The following is a 20,558-nucleotide window of genomic DNA, read 5'->3' as shown; positions in this document are numbered from 1 at the left end:
GAGCTTTGAGCATCAAATGTGGAAAGATACAGGAACTAGAGATCTCCAAGCCAGATCCAGCTTCTGAATGTGGAAATCTAGGTTTTGCATCATCAGCTGGGTCGAGTCCAAGGGCAAATAAAGGAAAGATGACAATGGGATGTGGCCTTAAGCAATGTTTTTGGACCACTTTTGTTACCTTCCTGAGCAGAATAAGCAAAATGCTTATTTTTATTATTACTCTGTTAATTTACCTTCTGGTTCCCTGATCTCTCTTGTCCCACTTACCATAAAGCTGCTGCAGCAGGAGGATTCTTGAGAAGAGGGATCTATAGGACACTGACAGGACCATTAGGCAGCTCTAGGAGCCTGAAACAAGAAAACCTCTCAGGATTGTTCCATTCATGTTAAATACAAATTTGGCTTGCAAGTTTGTTTCTTGGATATAGAAGTTGTGCTCATATACATAATATCATTAAAATTCAGTATAAATGTATTGTATCTTTTTCCTCTCAACAGTGTTACTACAATAGGCTTAAAAGACCAAACCTGACCCTGTTAAATGATGATGACAAAAATAAAGGGGGGTGTTTTGTAGCTTGTAGAGAACCACAGCCTCACTGTCTACATCCTCACAACACTATTGAAAATGACGGCAATTGAAGAAAATAATATTCTGTTGCTTTCCTACTGGCTATGTGGTGTTTTACTGTCTTTTGTAACATTGTTGTTTGTGTTATCTGGATTTTAATTTTTCAGACATAGAAATATGATGGAACCCACCTGGTAGATAATTTAGTTCATGCCTTCCACTTCATCTTAGCTTCTAGTCTCATAAATTGCTGACTTGTTAAGTAAATTAATCAATTAAACATCGATTTTAAGCTGTTCTCAGATAGTATTTGATCAGTGTATATTTAAAACTCCTAATGTTTAAACAAATTATCACCTCTTCATTTAGGTGTAGACACAGAAAACTAAACAATACAGTAAACACTTACTTGTTGTAAGTTGAAAATGCTGTCTAGGGTTATCTTTCTTGTTGTGTTGGTTTTGGTTGCTTGTTTTTTAATGTGCTTTTGTAATAAAATGATTTCACTAAGTTGCACACTGAGAAATTCAATAGCAGAGTGGGCTTAGTGCTTTACTAAAATCATACGTAAATCTTATAGTAAAATGTATAGATAAGGAACCCCATAGTAAAAGGAAGACAGCTGTGAGAAAATAAAGAGATAGAGCCAGGAAGGTTCTGGAGCTGTGATCCTAAACTCATGTTGATATTCCTATTTCCATTGTGCTTGGCAGCAAGTTGCTGCTTTAAAATTGTATTTCCATTTCATTGTCAGTGTCTGAAAGTGAATTACAATGATCCATAGCAACATTTTGTTAATTATGTTCCTATCAGTTAATTAACACTCGTACAACGCATAGCAGGCATAGATTAGGAGGAGAATGAAGACATGAGCCATGTCAAGGAGAACAGACTGGGGTTTTACAAATGAAGAGGTCTAATGGAGTTCAGCTCAGTCCCTCTGACTTTCAAGAACTCGACATTAACTTTTCCTGGCACGCTTTGGAAATCCAAGCTATAGAGGGATGGGGCCAACGCACAGCGCAGCTCAGAACAGCTGCACTGCATGGATTTGATGGTGATTTTACAGAACTGAGCTATAAGACTAGACACATCATAGATGAGACAAACTTATTAACAGTATTGAGTGCCCATATCAACATACACCAAATTATTTGGGTTTGTTATATCATTATGTGCAACAAAATTTTATGCAAGATCATTATAAAGCCTTATGCAAGAATCTCACAAAACCACCTTATTGATTCTTTATTTCCCTTCTACAGGCAAGACTCCAAATGGCAACGTTAGAACCTGTAAGATAACACCTTGTTGAAGATAGAACTCGTCTGTTGTCGAGACAATAGGAACAATGGACTAAACGTCTCTGAGAGACATCTTGCCAAAGACCCATCCAAGGATGATTTTGAAGTACATTTGAGAAATGGTATGTGTTATATATACCTGTTCAATAACGTCTAGCTGGTATGTTAGAGGCAACTTCTTTTTTTGTTTGAAATGACCCTCAATTCTAAACCAGTTCTGTCTAGTTCCGTGTTTTTGAACATAAAAGAATACATTCTTCTATGAGTAGCAAGATATTTTAAATAATGAAATATAATTCTGTCAGGACGATGTGTTCTCCTGTTATTTATTACTGTACTAAATTATCTACAACTGAAGACATCCAGTTTATAATGAGATATCTGATGATTTATTTTTGCAAAAAATATTAGCTTTATTATTTATTAATTCTAGCAGTATTCCTCTGTGTATATTCCATAAATATTAACATATCTGATGTCTTGGAAAGATACAATGAAAATAGCATTATGTCTGATGTATGGGGAAGATTTGACATCTCATTTTTATGTAGTTGATCTTCTATAGCTTATAGTATCAAGAAGCTCAATTAATTAAGAACTTGTGTGAAAAAAAAACCATAATGCTCATGTAAGGGTATTTGGATACGTGCATTTGACATTATCACAGAGGTGGTAAAGTTGGAAAAGTGCATTTTCTTCATTTGTGGAAGACTAAGGAAATTACAAAGTTCCTTTAAAATTATTGTATTGCTCAACAAATACCCATATAAAATATTGAGAGCTACATGAGGATACTGTGATTTGTCCTCACAGGAGATCTCAAGTTGTTTTCTTAAAAATAATATTTATGCTGGATATTATTTGAAGCAATATCAAACCAGTATCAGTATCTAGTATTTACAGTTGAAAATAAGCCAGATAGCTCGCCATGATGCCATATGAACACAGCTGTTGTCTGAAACCCACAAAGACCATCTAGAATTTGAGGTTTATCAGAAGATTGTTCTTCAATGCTGGTTTATCTCAAAACCTCACATCCTTTACATTTGTGCTGACACTGTCCTTTGTAGAATGTGATGTAGAGAGATTTCCTTTAAGCTTGTTAGGTATTTGGTCTGATTAAGAGCATGACAATCCCTGCTGTTTTGAAATAATGATTAAATACAGTAGTGTCTAGAAGTATTTTAAGGATCATTTTACAGGTTGTTTCACTGTAATTTCTCCCAGGCTTTCTCTGTGGATGGAAGAATTAATCACATAAACATTTGTAAATATACCGTATTAATGCTGAGATCATGAAGACTTAGAAGAACTTGATGTTTATCCATGTTTCTCCAATTATAGGTAAGCTTAAAACAATCAAAGGTGCATTGCAGTGATTTGACAAATACAAACTTAACACAGAATTAAACATGATATAAGTAATTTATAATATATGTTGATATTTGTTTTGTATCTTTGGACAAACATCTATTTTTCAAATAGCTTGATACAGGTAAGTCAGCTAAATGTTCATATTCTGTGTGGGGAGGACAAGGCAGAGTTCCCAGTTACAACTGGTTGACTGTGCATGGGTGAGAAGTCCCAGCTGATAATTTGATAACATGAGAACAATAGGAGAAAGCAGCAGTCCCATGGCTGTAACTAAAGCACATTATGTCATATATTCTGTAAGACACTTTGTTTCTTCATGTAGCTTTCTAGGAAATATAAAGGGACCAGTAGTACTTCTGTGAGCTCTTCTTGCTTTAAAATATGCAATGTAGTAGTTCCAGATGTGTTGGAAGCCAGTGTGAAATCGATAGGTTCAAGAAGACTTACTTGAAAGCCCTAGAAGTAAACAGAATGAACAAGTCTAAGGCACTTATATTGCATTTGTAAAGATTGATGCCAGTATGTTTGGTGTTGATTGTGGCTTCTCTTATCATATCTCTTCTGTTTTCATTAGAGAACAGGCTGTGACTTTGGCTTCTTGCCAGTATCTTTTGGCAGGACTGATAGTGTAGAGCTGGCGCGGCCATCACAGGCATCTTCCTGTGCACAGCATGGGGGACTCGCGTTTCTTTGCCATATTGGAAAAATTGTGCTGAGTTCGCTTGTAACAACTTGATATTAGCTCAACAAAGATGAATTTGTTATTTGCATTTCAACATGTTGTGGTATCAGGATCCCACTGTTTCTATAATATATCAGTATTGCTACCTATAGATAATTACATTAAAAAATATAATTGGTTTTTGTCACATAATACAAGGGAGGCATTTAGCAGTTCCTTAAAATTGTGGAGTTACAAATAGTTTGGCTTTGCTATGTATGTATTAGTACAAAAGGGAAAAGAATCTAAGCAGCATGTACATATATACTCTACACAAACATATATTTATATCTAGTCCATACAAGATACTAAATTAGGCAACTGCTGCACACTTCAGGTGATGTTTTAAAGCCTGAAGCTCAAGTTGTGACACTGTAATCATTGGAGGAGTGCTGTGCAACCTTGAGATGAGCCTGCAATGGAACAGCTCATTACTGGTATGAGGCAGAATCCATACATAAAAATCAAGCAAAGAAACCAGCATGTTTCCCAGGCATTATTGAGATGCCAGTCACAGTGCTGCATGTGTGTCTGGAATTCTAAATCATGTTCTGGATGCATTTCTTCCATATCTTTGGTATAAAATACCTACAAATAAATGCTAGGGCTCTCCAAAGGCTTGTATGTATTTGCTACTGCTCACATATTTCTGAAATCCATTGTCAGTCATTTGACAAGACTTGGTGTCAAATAACTGCCAGTTCACTAGCATTCCAGACTGTCACCTTCATTTTACTTCTTTCCTGTGAGGAAAAACAGTCTTGCAGTTGTGCTGTCCTGGTGGTGGGTTTGTTTTTTGTTGTCTGGAGGCAGCAGACTACAGAATCCTTTTCCTGCCCAACATTAATTTCTTGAAAGCCCGTGGATGGGGTTAAGGCCACTGCTGCAGAGACTCTAAGCTAACCGTAAGAAGCAAGTGTGGTACTTGTTTTTGTGATGTAAAATTAGAAATTGAAACCTACTTTGACCATGATGCAGCTCCCTATTGGCATTTTTATTTATTAACAGGTCTTCATTTTAGTGCAGCTTCCACCAGCCTTAAGAGCTTCATGCAAAGCTTCTTAGTCCTATAATTTTTATTTGTAGGAGTTTTACGCTTTTAAGTCAGAATTTTCTGGAGATGCTATGTCTGTTAGATATATGTTACCTCAGGAAAAATAACTGAAGTGACAAAACTGTTTTGTGTAACCATTTAGCACAAAAGATAGAGGAAAGCAGGGCAAAGATGAGTTGCACTGAAGAGATGTGTTTTTCCCCAGATCAGAATAAAGAAAGGATTGGTTTAATCCATTCTAAAACCAAGAAAGCAATATCAAAGAATAGTATGGAACTGGAAGTAAACTATACATTATAGTAATGAGGATAAGAGAATTGTGGTATGTGTAACTAATGTTTTGTATATTTTGAGATATTTCTTTTTTAAATTTTAATTTAAAAAGTCTTTGTCAAATATTGTGACCTTGATTCATTATTCTGCGATTCTTGCATTAAGTGCTGTTAGAAAAATCTAGAAGTTGAATGGTATGGTGGTGGGTCAGACTCTGTTGGGATTTACGGAGGTCCCCTTTATCTGTACTTGATGTAAACCAATGGTTAAACTTGATACTTGACGTGTTGTTTAAGAATGATGAACGGGAACCGGACCAGCAGAATGATACTAATTTATGAAATGCATGAGTTACTTTTGAATGCATTTTGCTTGCTCTTCAAATGGCATTACGGGCTAGCAAAGTTGTATCTGACTTTTTTTCTTACATAGCATCTTTTGAGATGAGAAACAAGAGACTGGTGTGATTATCTGAGCCTCAGAGAGAATCATGGCTGGAAATATAAGTATTATTTAAATATCCAGTGGATATTTGTTGAATCTGATACTGTTGAGCACAAAATAAGGTTGATTAATATGCATATATCTGGCCCCGTTACGAATTGTGTATCAAAGCATAAAGCATTTGCATTTTGTACAAAGTATGAAGCTTTAGCCACATCAATATCACTATAATTACACTTCTAATCTTTTATCTGAGTATCGCAGCTTCCCTTGGTGGCTGGCATCAAACTTTTAAAAAAGCGATTATTAATATCCATATTTGAGTCTGTGAGAACTTTCACCTGAACTTCTATGTGTGTTATCTGATAGAAGAAATAGCCTGACAAAAAGAGAATGTCAGCTCTTTTTGTATTTGAAGTGTAAGAGTAGAATAGGATACCAAAAATAGCATTATGCTGAGTGTGTGTTGTGATCACTTACAATACAAATTCGAACAGACTCACTGGGTCCTATTTGGCAGAAAATGGTAACGTGACGCAAGGAGGCAGATATCATGTTTAAATATGGGCAGGGAGAAACGCAGCCAAAACCCCAGTGGTGGATGCAGATGTCCCTGCTGAAGTTCTCGCACCTGGGCCATTTGGTTTCCAAAGTGACCTCCTGACCGGCCACCACCGCTGCTCCCCCTCATCAGCCAAGAGAGGAAGAGCCTTAAGTGGGCCCATATGGCACCCAACAATCGGCAGCAAAGACGTGCTGCCAACTTGGTACCGCAAATACAGTTTGGATTTCAAAGTGCTGTGGAATGGGTTCGCTATTCACAGAAGAGTGAGTCCTGCCAGGAGCAGCTTAATCTATGAATTTATCTAATTATGTCCTAAAAGCGCCGCAGAACTGCGGCATGGTTTCAGATGTTGTGAGATGAAGCCAAAGTCAGTTTAACCTGAACGGTGCAGCTTCTGATTTGCATCCAGAATCAAGGAGCTGAGCTTCCCTTATCTATAGTGGAAAAAAAAAAAGCCCAAAACCTAACCAAAAGTACTTGTATTGTGGGTTTTTTTTTTTTTGGGTAGGAAGCAGAAGATACCATCAGTTGACTTCCAGGAGTTAAAGAAAGATTATAAAAAAAATTACAAATAAGCCATTGAATATGATTATCTGTGACCTTGAACAGCTTTTTGTTGTTTTTTCTTCCCACCCTGGCCTTCATAATAGAATTTATTTTAAAGCAATGATACGCATCTAAAAAGAGTAAAAGACCTTTGATATAATTGCCGTGAAGTTAGAAAATCAAATGATATTACTGTAAAATTCTTGTAATAGCCTAGGCAATAACTTGACTGTGTTTGAGTGCTACAGCTCTGTTTGTTCAGTAGTTGTTCATTATGTAGTTTTATTGGTTATTTTTCACTTTTATCCTCTGTTGATAGCAGGTACTTAACTATTTATGAGTCTCTCCAAGGGTGAAGTTTGCTATTTCCTGGCTGGAATTCTAAGTGAGAGGAATGTAATGGTGGTGGTTAGTGTGACACCTGGATGTATTTGTTCTATTTTCATATCTGGAAGAGAATTGACGTGTGGGAGTCATCCTTTTCACATGAAGATAGCCACATAGTTTGGATAGGACATCACCTTGGGACTGTTTTCTTGTTGACTAATGGTAGATATGAACCCAACATTTGCATTTGATAACCCAAATAGACACCTATCCCTAAGTAGTACTCATTCAGTGATTCTTGTTTTGTTTTTCTAATGTAGAAAACTGCTTCCACCCCATTTTTCCAAAGAATGTGTCACTGCTACTTAGTTTGTGTAGCTCTTTTGTTTTCACTTGCCTGTCACTGCCACAAGCTGACATTCAAATTTGTCAGACTGTCCCAAAGATATTTTAGCATTCACCCCTTTCGTCTTTACACAGAAAATATTACTTCCAAAGATCAACACGTCCACGCTATAAGCACACATAGCCTTATATGGACAGCCTTTTACTGCAAAGAATGGGTTTTCAAATAATCTTATCAGGAAGCCCTTGCAGTCACACAGGTGACATATGTATAGGAATGGAAAATCTAAACTCACAGGGGTTTTACAAGTTCAATAACCTTCATCCTACCATGAAATTCTCTCTGGAATACTGCTATACCTACAGTGCTCTCTTAAGCACTCTGTAAAATCTTTAAAAATATAAAAATAAATCCAGTAGCCTACAAGCTACAGTACATAGAAGCAATCTGTGTAAAAACAGCAGTCAATCCAAACACACCAAGCGGTTTTTAATGTACAACCAAGTCATCAGACATCACTGCATGTGCCGCAAGCAGAGTACTTATACCTGTCTTATTAATATTAAGAACTTTATTCAACAAAGCTACTCTCCTGGCAGAACAAAATATATTTGTGAAAGGAAAATTAAGTTGCTAAAAGGAATTACTTCAGTCCAGGAAGAAACCCTACTGATTATATATATATCTCTGTGTAACATACAGATTAGGAACCCACATGGAAAAATCATTAAACAATTAGAGATTTTTATCTTTATAAAACATATATTATTTTAAAAATTATATTAACAGGACTCGACCTTGAAATAAACTTCTCATAATATCCTCATCTAGCCTTTAACCAGGCACACTCTTGTTCGCGTCGTTGTAAGAAATAAATTTCCTGCAGCCTAAAATTTACCAACTGAATGTTTCTAAAACCAGAGCTTAGAAAAATCATAAGAGATGGTTGACACATTCCACTATGCCCACAGTAAGCATTAATAGCCTCTGCCAGCACAAACCATGAAAAACCCTGAAATGTTATATACTTCTTCCATTGTGTGAAAACTTCCAAATGATACTGAACAATCACTACACACCAGAATCATCTAACACAGCTTATCAAATCTAGATAGAATTGTGGAATATCGGCAAGAATATCATCATCTGAAGTGAGTACAGCAGGTCTCTTTTTTGATCAGCACTAGAGTATAGTGACCCTAGAAACTGTTTTCTTGAAATTCTATGTTATGATACTTGCTACACCTACTGCAGTACTTCCTTGATATAAAATAGGCTTATAAACTCACTTTCTGGTTCTATATATTATTGAAAACTCTTATATGCAAAATTTGAATGTCACTTGGATATGAGGTTCATAAAGCTATGACTTACCTTTATAAGATTTTGATTATTACAGTCTTTCAGATGACCCTTGTATATTGCTTCTAAATTCAACATCTGACTTATGGTTTTTGTGATCTGTTAGGAAAGGACATTAACCTTATTGAAAATAAACCCAATTGTTTTGTATTATGTGCTGCTGTTACTTTAAAAGTCCTTGAGCAAGCAAGAAAGGAGCATCTCAACAATACTCACTGTTTTCTGCATTTCTGCATCATGCATAAAGATACGTAACAAAAATAGACACACTGGGTTAAATTACGGTCTTTTGGGAAGGAACTTTATCTTTCCTGTCCCGTAGCTGCCGTGATTCAGCGGTGAGGACCTCACGGTTTGGCAGAAAATGCATTTTTCCAATTGGCCCCACATAGTTTGAATAGCTCCAGTAGCTCATTTGGTTGCATATCTGAAGTTTGTCTATCGGATATTGCCGAGACAAGACCAAGACTCCAAAAACATCTCAGGCTATAACTCTGCTTACATGTAGACTGCACCTCAGTATGTGACTTTTAAGCATTTAAACAAAAAATCCAGTCTAGCAGCTACTTGTCATGCCTTCATTATATGAAGTAGAATTTAATGTGAAGAAAGGTAGTTGCAGAAAAAATAGAAACTTAAGTCTTAAGAAAATATTTACTGACATTTGTTCATTAGAAGAAAAAGGTGATGTTTAGCAGCCACACATTACAATTTTCCTGTGATAATTTTTCTCTTAAAATGTCAAATACAAGGTTATTTTATAACATTTTCTTTAGTAACTTCAAAATATCAGTTTTCCAGAATTTACTAACCTTGAAATATGTGTAGCGTAGTAAAGTGTATAGACCATCATTATGTTCTTCAAATTCGCATTGTGGTTAAATCCAAAAAAGCTAATATTAAATGATTTCTTTGCTTTCAATTTGTTCAAATGACAGATCAGTGTCAACAAATGAGCAGCATTTATCAGATACTTGGGGGCCTACAAGCTTGAAGGAAACATGGAGACGTATTAATAGTATTTTTAGCGTGGCTAACAACAGCAATTGTGGATGCTCACTTGAAATTCACTGATGGCCTGTCTGGCCTAAAGACTCATGACCACTTATCCCTCGGGTGAGCTGTCCCAGAGGATGGTGACCAAACTCAGGTGTGAGATAAGGGTCAAACCAAGGGAGGTCTGACAAAACATTCGGTGGGTCGGGAATGCTCTGTGGCACTTGCAGTGTTGTAATGACAGCTGTGGAAGGTTTTAGGACAAATTTGTGCTCCATCACATTAAGAGGATTCTTTATTTTGGGAGCATCTGAGGGTTGTCTGTGTTTAGAGATAATATTTATTTATAAATTGGGAAAATGACAGTATGCCTTTTGTTTCATAGAAGTGAGGGTTGTTCAGGTGATGATTAAAAAGAAGAATCTAGAGATTATAGAGGTGAGTCTTTCCCATAAAAACAATAAGCTCACACGTGCTGGAGAACTGCTATGATGAGGTAAGTTATGGTCTGAGTCTTCCAGGACCTGAGAACCGTTCAGATGCTGAGCAGCTGTGCAAATACCATGGAAAACTGTACAGTCAGATACATTTAAATGCACAGCTTGTTCTTAATGTGCAGAAGTCCCTACCAAAGTCTATCCTACCGATCGTTCAGAAGGTTCAGTAGCTTTATGTACCTTTTAGTCTTTTTGTTGACTGCAGTGAGGTGGTGAACACTACAAAATACCTTGATAATACATTTTATTTTTAACATGAGTTTAAAAAAAATATCAAACAGTCTGACAGCATGTTCTGTAAAGCTACTGTCATCTCAGTTCAGCTATTTCTGCCACCAGTTTCTGAGCTTTGTCCATTGTCACTGTGGTCGTCCCACACTGACCTTTCCCCAGCCCATCTGGTCCGCTTTTCAAATGGATGTTGCTGCTGACAATGCCCCGGTTCAAGCTGATGCCGGAGTGCAATATAACCATTGTTCACCAATGATTAATCAAGAAGAGATTTCATAATGAAGTCGGCATTAAAATGTATGGGCATGTGGCAGATCAGATTGAATAGCAATATCTCAGAATATATAGCATCATATTGTTAGGTTTCTTTTGTGGTTTTCACTCTCTTGGGGACTTGAGTATAGACTGTGATATGGTGAGAGCCCTGTTTATTTTACATTTTAAATGATTAGTGGAAGATCAAACTTTCATGCTAACTGAAAAATGTAATGAAAATGCTAAATTCTTGGCTCCCTATCTAAATATTATTAGCTTTTACATGATGTATTTGGTTCTTTTGTTCTTGCTGACTCACAGTCCATAACCTTTCTTTTGTTAATGCATTTTAATCCCCTGTTCAGTATCCCTAGATAAAAAGACATTGTGAAATAGTAGTGGAGGGAAGGAGAAGAAATAGCCTAAAAAGAGAAAATAAAGGAGAAATAGTATTTTTAGATGCTTTCATTAAATATTAATACAATTAAGGCTAATACTAGCTGATGAGAAGATGAATTATATTAAAAATGAAGATGAATTATATCAAAAACTTCACAGAAGGGAAGTTATAGCTAGAACAAGTTTACATCGGGTAACAGTGTGCTGGGACATGGGCCCTGTATCTCCTATGTACTGCTGTCCTGCATTAAGGACCCAGATAAACCTGCAGATTCCAGGATGGAAGAAATTAACTTGTGCATATGTAGAGTTTATATACATCCTTCTTGTCTCCCACTCCAAGTGTTTAAAGGCTCTCTCAGGGTGGTCTCATGAAAAATTTTGTAACAGGGCTGTTGCTCGAGCAAATGGTGACACAGAGTTTCCCAATAAGATCCTTGATATACATCAGCAGAACCTGGTATTTCTACCCAGTTTTCATCTGTAAGGAACAAGTGTCTCGTGGTCTTATATCTGATAGTTCAGGCAAATGATTCATACAGATACCAGGGAAAGGGAAAAGCACTGAAAGAAATGAAAAAAGGAGGTGACGCTGTGTAAAGAAGGGAAATACAGTACTGAATACATAGATGAATGTTCCATATACCTTGTGGAATGTTTTGCAGGGGGGATTATGTACAATGCATTATTGTTTAACAAAAAGTCCTGAGATCTTGTCTGCTTATTACCTCGAAGCTGCAATTTATTTAATCATCATCATAAGTCAGTTAAGAATAAAAACCAAGTAGCATGTTCCATTTTGAGTTTGAAACAACAATTAGAGTTCAGACTTGAACAAATTTTTTAAAAGAGGTAAAATCAAACAAATTGACCAGAAAAGCTATTGTTGTCATGGTCTTCTGTCTGCCACTGGAAAACGACCCTGCAACTGAATGTGTCAAGAAAAAAGTACAAGAGGTTTGCACTTGACAGATTATTTGTCTTTACACCAAAATATTGCTGTCTCTGTGATTTCTTATAAGTAAACACCGATGACTGCAAATGGAAATCCTGTTATGAGTAGATGGATCTGCACTTGGAAAAAAACCATGGAGTTTCTTCTTTCTCTTCTGTTGTAGACAAGACTGAAATTAATGGACTGCTGAGGTGCACTTCATTTTATTTTTTTTAGTTATCTGGTGAATAGGTGGATTTAAAACAAACAAAACCCCAACCAACAAAAACATCACACAAAACCGAAATATTACCAGCAATGTCTTTTTTTTATACTTTCAAGGAGTAAGTGGAGCTATTGGGGAGTGTGGATCTTCCTTTAACATGGCACATATTTTGAAATATTTTAGTCAAGGAGAGCCCAGAGATTTAACCTTATCAGAAAACGTAAAAGGCACAATACATATATAAAAAACATATCTACAAAACTTTTGTGTCTCTTTTATTTATTTTTTTTTCTTGTTATAACCGTCTACTGACTTTCACTCAAATGTTCCTAAACTTGCCACTGTAAGACATCTGGAAAATGTTTTAATCACTAGGGAAAGAAAAAAAAATCCCTGGAGTGTATAGATCCCAAAGCCAAGGCAATCTGAATTCAGAGTTAACAATATATCTTATTCCAAGAAATATTTTTCATTAAATCCTTCATGAGAGACTGGGCTGTTGGGTATGAGATCCCATCTTTAACATGCAGCAAACCCCATCATGTTTTATTCAATGAGTCAGATCAATGAGTGTATTCACACTATAAATTTGTACATTATGTACAGATAAAAACCACACAATGCCAAGATACTGGCAAAGAAATTTCCAGTTGAATTTTTTTGTTTGGGTTTATAAAAATAACTGTGGTGCATCAATTACTCCCTATTGCCATGGATACAAGCGATACTTTATTATATAACTGTACAGCTGTGCTCAGTTCTAGTATGAAAAACAGACTTTTTCATCTTTCTATTTCATAGTTACTGAACTGAGATAATAACATCTCCTTTTACCTATGAATGTATTCAATTTCTCTACCATTCCCTAAAGTGTTATTGATTAGAATTTCATTAAGGCATTTATGATAAAATCTATAGTAGATGCTTCTGTTCTATTACAAGGACGCTATGGATGAAGGTCATTCTATTATATATTACACATGCAACAAAGGTATCTACCAGAAGACTACTATTAAGAATAAAAGTCAAGCATTCAAAAATTACAGAATAACTAAATCCAGGCTGTATTGTTCAGATATATTATCATAGAATCATAGAATTATCATGCAGTCTTCAACCAGATTAGTATGTCTCCTCTACCTTATTTATTTTGAACTGTTTTAACGAACAGTTCTGATCAAAAAATTATAATTCTGATATAATTCTGCCAAAATAAAATTCTGATTGGCCTTTCTGTAGAAATTGTCACTGTAACGCAGAAACCTTTATGCACAGGTTTAAATGTTTCCTCACAAGAGCCCTGGATATTAATATTCCCGTCTTCCAGCTGAGGATCTAAAACTTTGAGAGATCATTGTTGTAAGATCGATACTTTCGTGGATTGTTAAATCAGAGCTCTCCATGACCTGATTTTTTTTCCTTACTCTTGACCCTGTATGGGATTGGAACAGTTTAGAGTGTTGTTCTTGTAGACCTGGCTCAGCGAGCGAGATGCTGAGAAATGAGCCTCTGACTGAGGACTGTGTAGTTATAGCAATTTTGGGGGAAACTGGGTGTAGAATCACCTTGTTATCAATATTTAGGTAACAGCAAACAGGCCTGTCTGGCAGAAGAGGGACAGCATAGTTTTTACTGAGTTACCTCCTTATCCCTTCAACTCTTGCATCCCCAAGACTATTCTATCTTAGTCTCCATGATATCAAAATTTCTTGTGTTTATGTTATCTGACTGTTAAACCTTTCACACCTGATCTGTACTTCTCAGCCATGTGACAGATTTCAGCTGTGGTACAGCACATACTGGCTATTCGTTTTTGGCTATGTTAGCTGTAAAGTTCTGGTGATACTGACAGAATTGGACTACTAAATTAAGTATTTTTTATTGTACAGATATTTTTGCATTACTCTTAGAAAAGTAGAGATAAGAAGAAATGCTTTTAATACTTTTTGTGTTCCAGATAGAAAAGTGCTTTTGCTTTGGTATAGGACATTCAAACACAGTGCAAAGTTATGATGGTAAGACTGGAGAGATCCTCACATATGCAAGTTCTGGGTTATGGTTGATGTGGCAGAAGGAAGAAGTAGTTTGGGCAGGAAAGCCAAAGTGGCAAACAGAATCACAGAGTCATAGAATGGTTTGAGTTGGAAGGGACCTTAAAGCTCACCCAGTTCCACCCCTGCCATGGGCAGGGACACCTTCCAGGGACACCAGCCCAGGTTGCTCAGAGCCCTGTCCAACCTGCCCTTGACCACTCCAGGGATGGGGCATCCACAGCTGCTCTGGGCAGCCTGGGCCAGAACTCAGCACCCTCATGGGGAGGAATTTCTTCCTTATATCTAATCCAAATTTCCCCTTTTCCGGTTTAAAGCCATCACCCCTTGTCCGATCACTACATGCCCTTGTAAAAAGTCCCTCTCCAGCTTTCTGGTAGGTCCCTTTGTGTACTGGAGGCTGCTATAAAGTCTCCCATCCCTCAACCTGATGATCACACTTGTGATGCAGCCCAGGATGCAGTTGGGTTCGTGGGCTGAGAGCACATGTTGCTATATGGAGCAAACTGACTGGTTTGGGGAAAAGGACTGACACAAAAGGAGTTTCACATACTGGTTACCAATATCCTTAGTCTCAAGTTTGACTTGTTTTTCTGTATGTTGCTTTATTACATAATTAACGTAGGAGGTAGAAGGGGAAAAGATGTTTTCCTAATTACTTGTTACAAGGAATTTAAATTTTCAGGCATCTTCTCTATTTTAGGAAAATCAGAGAAACATGATATTAATAGTAGTTATGGTGATGCTCTGTAAATTAGTCTGTATTTCCTTATTTTAAATTGCATAAGGACAGATCACAGAAAGTCATACTAATATGCACATATATGCAGCCATTAATACCTATGCATAAATGTACTGTTAAATTGATTATCTCAATATGGCAATAACCCAGCTCATCACAAATGCAGAGGTATGTAATACCTTTTGTCAGTTGGAGTGGTTTCTTCCCCTATGTAGGCACCTCTTCCTTTATTTGGGCAGAACTGCCACAAATGATATCATGAAGGAAGTGAAACTTGTACAGACCTGATTTAATAACTCTATTTATGCTTCATCCCTGGCACCAGGGTTCTTGTGTACACACGTATATATTCACACACACCTATGCATAGATACTTCTGACTGCAGCAGCCCACTAGGACAATCAATTTAGGGCAGTTAATGTGCTGCCTTGAATTGTGCTGAGGTGTGAATCATCTTCGGTCCAGAAAAGAAGAAATAGAACAGTGCCATAAAATGTTTTGCCTCTTCCTTCTAAGCATCAGTGTGAAAAATTGGGACCTTTTTATCTTAAGAGGGTGTTTTTTCCTGTAAAATTCTACTATCGGCTCAAGACAAGCTGGGCTGTACGAGACCTTATACAAACAGAAAATTAGAGCAGACTTTATCCAGAGGATACTGGAGCCCAGAATTTATGTTGAAGGAATAATGGGTCTTTACAGGATGTCGTTTGGTTTTGTTTTGGTTTTTTAGTTATGAGAAGTTACATGGCTGGTTGGGATCTTCCTGGATGTCAGTTTATATCTTTGTATATCCTAAGAAATAGTTTCAAATACCCTACGGCTTTATGTTGATGTGTCTGTATTGTAGTAGGGGCCAGTTAGAGACTTTAATTACGAAATCTTGTTTTCAGTCATTAATGGGGGTTGTTACAGCCCTGATAGTTTTTAAGGTGAGTCAGGAGACTTCTTCTCTTGATACCATTGTCTGGGAGGGGGCTTTGCTGCATTAGGAAAATTCCCATTTCCTTTATTCCTCACATCAGTCTGTCTTACCTATTGGGTAACTAATTCAGGACCTGGTTTTCATTTCAAGTGTCCAGCTCCCTAAACTCATTTAAACGTAAGCTTCAGTATTCCTGATGTCCTTTAGGTGTCATGATTTCCTGACGGTGAAGTTGACTAATGACAGTTGAAGACTGATTAGCCCAACGCACTTCAAGGGGCAAAAGCCATGAATAAGTGTTCTTCAAATGTCCCTTATTAGAAAGGATCACAAACAAAAGCAAGGGTTAACTCGGAGCCATGTTTTAAGGCACATGTACTGGATCTGGGAGTTGTTTTAAGCATATAACAGTTTGCTGCAATCAGAAACCAGCATTATCACTTCAATTAGCCTTGGGCATAATCTTTCCTCTCCTGTTTAGATCATATATCAGCACCAGTAGTAGTTCATGTTGTACTTGTAAGTAATGTACATAAAATCTATCCCACTGTTTCATTTTTCCATCTTAATGCCTATTTGACACACTATTTAAAATGCGTTTCATTTTACACAAAATAATTATTCATATATTAATTGTGCACTCATCTTTCCTTCAGAGCTCTTCGTTATCTGATTATGTTGAATACAAGTCTGTATATTACTGACTTCCAATTCTGTCACATACTAAACAGCCATTATGAATCCTGTTTATAACGGTGCCATTAAAAATGATGTGCTGTCAAGAATATCTTATAATGATGGTAGAGAATGTGTGTTTTCAAAGATATTTAATGACTATATGGTTTTAAAACTGCAATGGAATACTTTTAATGGATTCCAATATAATAAATCAATCATATCTTGCTTGACTTAGATTGTATCCATGCTAACTGTGCTTTATGAAAAAGCACACAGTTAGCTCTGGAATATTCCCCACCCGCAAGCCTTTGGGCATTGTTCAGGATTAGATTTTATATAAGTATTTATCTGAAAGACCATGTTCTGGATTATGTTCTTTTCCCCCAGATTGGTGATGTGGTTAAATAGCTACAATACAAACCACTTGTAACGTGCAATTTGAATTTGAAGTGATGAACAACATGAGTAAACCTATGAGCGATCTTGAAAGGATAACTTAGTGTGCTCCTAATGGGTGAAATACTGCCCGTAGTTATTGGCACTTGGATGATTCCCAGTGCTGCAGTTCCATGGGCTGTGGAACAAGGGGGAATCTGGATCTTTGCTGCAAAGAAACAGCAACTCCAGGACATCATCTGAGGAGGGAGAAACCTCGAGGTGTGTTTGTGATTGTGGATTCAACAGCACTGAAGACAAGACATGCAAGACTCCCTTCCAAAGATGCTTCTGGAGGTTTCCTCCCCTAACTGGTTACTTTGGACAATGAGACAGAGTATGAGAGAAGGTTTTTCTCTCCCTTGTTTCTTCCAGTCACTGGTAGCTGAAGGAAGGTGTGGCCATCAGGCTATAGGACATGTGATAAAACATCCTAATTTTTATTATTGGAGTGGCTAGTGGAATATTTAGTTTTCCAAGTCTTATGTTAGAATTATGTTTTTATATTGTCAAGAATGTCTGTTCTTTGACAGCCTGACTGCAAACTTTCAACAGTGCTAGGATTCTGTTTCAATTTGGTGTAACATCACATCCTGTGGGTTTGGATTGTTTATTTTCCTATTTCTTGGTAGTTTGCTGACACAGAGCCCATTCATTTGGGTTTTACGGTATGTAGAGAACTTAGGAGTCTAATGAAAATTATCTTGAGATGTGTTACCTCTCAGCTGGCTTCACTGTTCCCTGCGAAAAAATGCAAGTGATCTTTTCCATAGGGCAGGAACAGTATTGATGTCTTTCATTAGTGGCAAACTAAGGTATCTTAAGTTAAACCAAGTTGTGAATTCAGTGGACTTGAGACTGGGATGCTAATTTCAAATCATGTTTCAGTCACACTATATAATTTTCAATGTGAATAACAATGTAAGTAAAATTTACCCTTTTTTTTTGATCTTTTGCAAAAAAAACCCAAGTGAATGAGAGGACACCTAGACTATGTGTTTTGACATGAGTTGTGATTCTGGGGCAGTTAGGTATGGTCCAAATGACCTAGCAGAAGAAAACTCAGCGCCACTGTATCTGCTGTAGCCAGGCCTGGTATTTTCATTGTCACTAGGGCTACTTTAGGGGAAGGGAGATGAAATAATTAAATGTCCCATATCTGTTCCACCAACAATAGCATGGGGAGAATTATTTGAGAAATGGAGAATGATACAGGCTTCTTATCAACAGCTGTCTGCTTCGTAACGCATTGATAGAAAACCTTTCTCAAATATATCATCAGCTGGAAGCAGTAGATGTTTATGATATTCCAGAGCTCAATTCTGTAACACAAAATTCCGTACCAGCAGGGTATTTTTTGTTGCTGAATGACAGTGACAGTATTGTTCTTTTCCCAGATATGCTCAGATTGCCAGCGTGATGTTGTTGTACGGTGTTCAGATAAGGCGAGTTTCTTCCTCAAGGCAAAAAAGCATACAGACCTCTAAGCAAGTAGCAAGAAAATAAAGAACCTAAACCAGGTCTGAATATTCAGTACTTTAAAATGAAGAATGCAAAAGTGTTACTCCTGATATCTATTATTGTCAACATTGTTTTCATCTTTAATTCAAAAAATGTTTAACTGGACTTTTTTTTTTTCTCAAAAGTTCTCTTCACATTCTTCATTGGAATCAGTGACTTAGAGTATGGTAGTATCTCTGATGAAAAGTTCTTTTATAGGCACAAGCCTATAATTTTAGAAAGGTTGTTGTAGGTTTGTTGATCTTTTTTTTCCCCTGAAAATAAAATGTGCTGTTGGTGCTCCCCAAAATTGAAGTTTCTTTTATTTTCTGTACTGTCAGCTCTATAAATTTTGAAGGTGTACCAGATTAGGCTGTGATTTATCTTAGGGAGCCTAACTGAGATTATTCCTCAGTAGTTATAGTAGGACAATCCACTAAGGGGGAAAATTTGTTAAAATGTGCTGGCAAGAGCAAGATTTGGCCATATAGCTGAATAGGCAAGATAAAAATGAAACGATGTGTGCGTATTCCCCGTTTAATTAAAAAAGAGCAAACTAATGCTCCTTTAATTCATGTTTCTGAGTTTATTTTCACTTTTATCTAAGGATACCAAGTCTGCGTCTGAATTGAATGATTTTTAGATCCTAAACTTTCTTTTCTTTTTCTTTTTTTCTAGACCACTGTTTTAAGATTTTTGTAGTTCTTCTGGGGATTTAGAAGGAAGTAGAGGAAAGGAGATGCATCTCTTTACAATTATGGTCCTTCTATGTCTATAACATGGAGGTGTCTTGTGCTCTCCTGTCCTGGGTGTACTTGTGCCCTTTGTACTGGAGGTTACGGCATTGTCTCTTCTCCCAGAAAAATTAATCATGTACTTGGTCTCAAACTCTCATTTGGAGTGAAGTGAGTTTATCAGAGACTTATTAGTCTAATTCATTTTTTACTGAACCAGAGTTAGGGATGAATATGCAAATTAATATTCTGGGCCAGCTAAGAGGGTAGGAACCTTTTAAATTGGAACAGTATGTGTGAACAGCTGCACATATTTATCGCTTGATTGTAATCTGTTTTTTTCCATTTACAGGATGAGACACAGGTTGTTGACTGGAGTATAATCTACATTATTTTGCTGCAGAACTTGTGTTATGATTATACATGTCCCAGAAATGCACTGTAGTTAATGATAGTCATGCACTCTGACCCATATGGCTTTTTCTTTGTCTAACAAAAAAAAATCTAATTACAAAACCACATTAAATATCATGCAAAATAATTAGAATCCAAATTAACATTAGGCTATTAGCCTAAAGCTACTAATGCAGTGTCTGAACTTTGCAAAAAGATTTTAATAGAGCTTTGACTGCCTCTATCATGGATCTTTTACATTAAATTTACATTAAACACATTATTAAGCAAAGCAATAATCCTGTGACATAATTCTGATTAATAATGTGAAGTATTGCGCAATGAACTTGGAGGGAAAGTTCATTCTTTTTGTTTTGATTATCATTTAAGGAGACAAATTGGGTTCCTATATTTGTGGCATTCTCCATTTAGCTACAACTAGGATCCTGACGTGTGATACACAAATTGTTTTGGTTGGTGTATTAAAAAAAAATCATTATAGAATCTTCCTATACTTAAAATATCTAATTAAAAATCCCACAACAATATTATATTCAGAATACTACCTTGTTTCTTGTCGGTATATGTTCAACAATAGCAGGAGCTGCCCATATGAAAGGCCAGATTTGCAAAGGAGCCCAGCACCTGATCACTTTCCTGAACGAGCCTTGAGAAGG

At 36.7% G+C, this 20,558-nt stretch overlaps 1 long non-coding RNA gene across 1 annotated transcript in view; it reads left to right on the top strand.

Moving 5' to 3' along the window:
* LOC139829054 (uncharacterized) overlaps window positions 1-20,558 on the top strand; it is a 73,882-nt gene that overhangs the window by 8,004 nt on the left and 45,320 nt on the right. The window contains exons 2-3 of the long non-coding RNA XR_011741273.1: window positions 1,837-1,997; window positions 3,103-3,219. This is a non-coding gene — a long non-coding RNA (uncharacterized lncRNA). The remainder of the gene's footprint in view (window positions 1-1,836; window positions 1,998-3,102; window positions 3,220-20,558) is intronic.

This window comes from Patagioenas fasciata, chromosome 13, assembly GCF_037038585.1.
Source record: "Patagioenas fasciata isolate bPatFas1 chromosome 13, bPatFas1.hap1, whole genome shotgun sequence".
Lineage (NCBI taxonomy): Eukaryota > Metazoa > Chordata > Aves > Columbiformes > Columbidae > Patagioenas > Patagioenas fasciata.
This window is presented reverse-complemented; position numbering and strand designations above follow the sequence as displayed.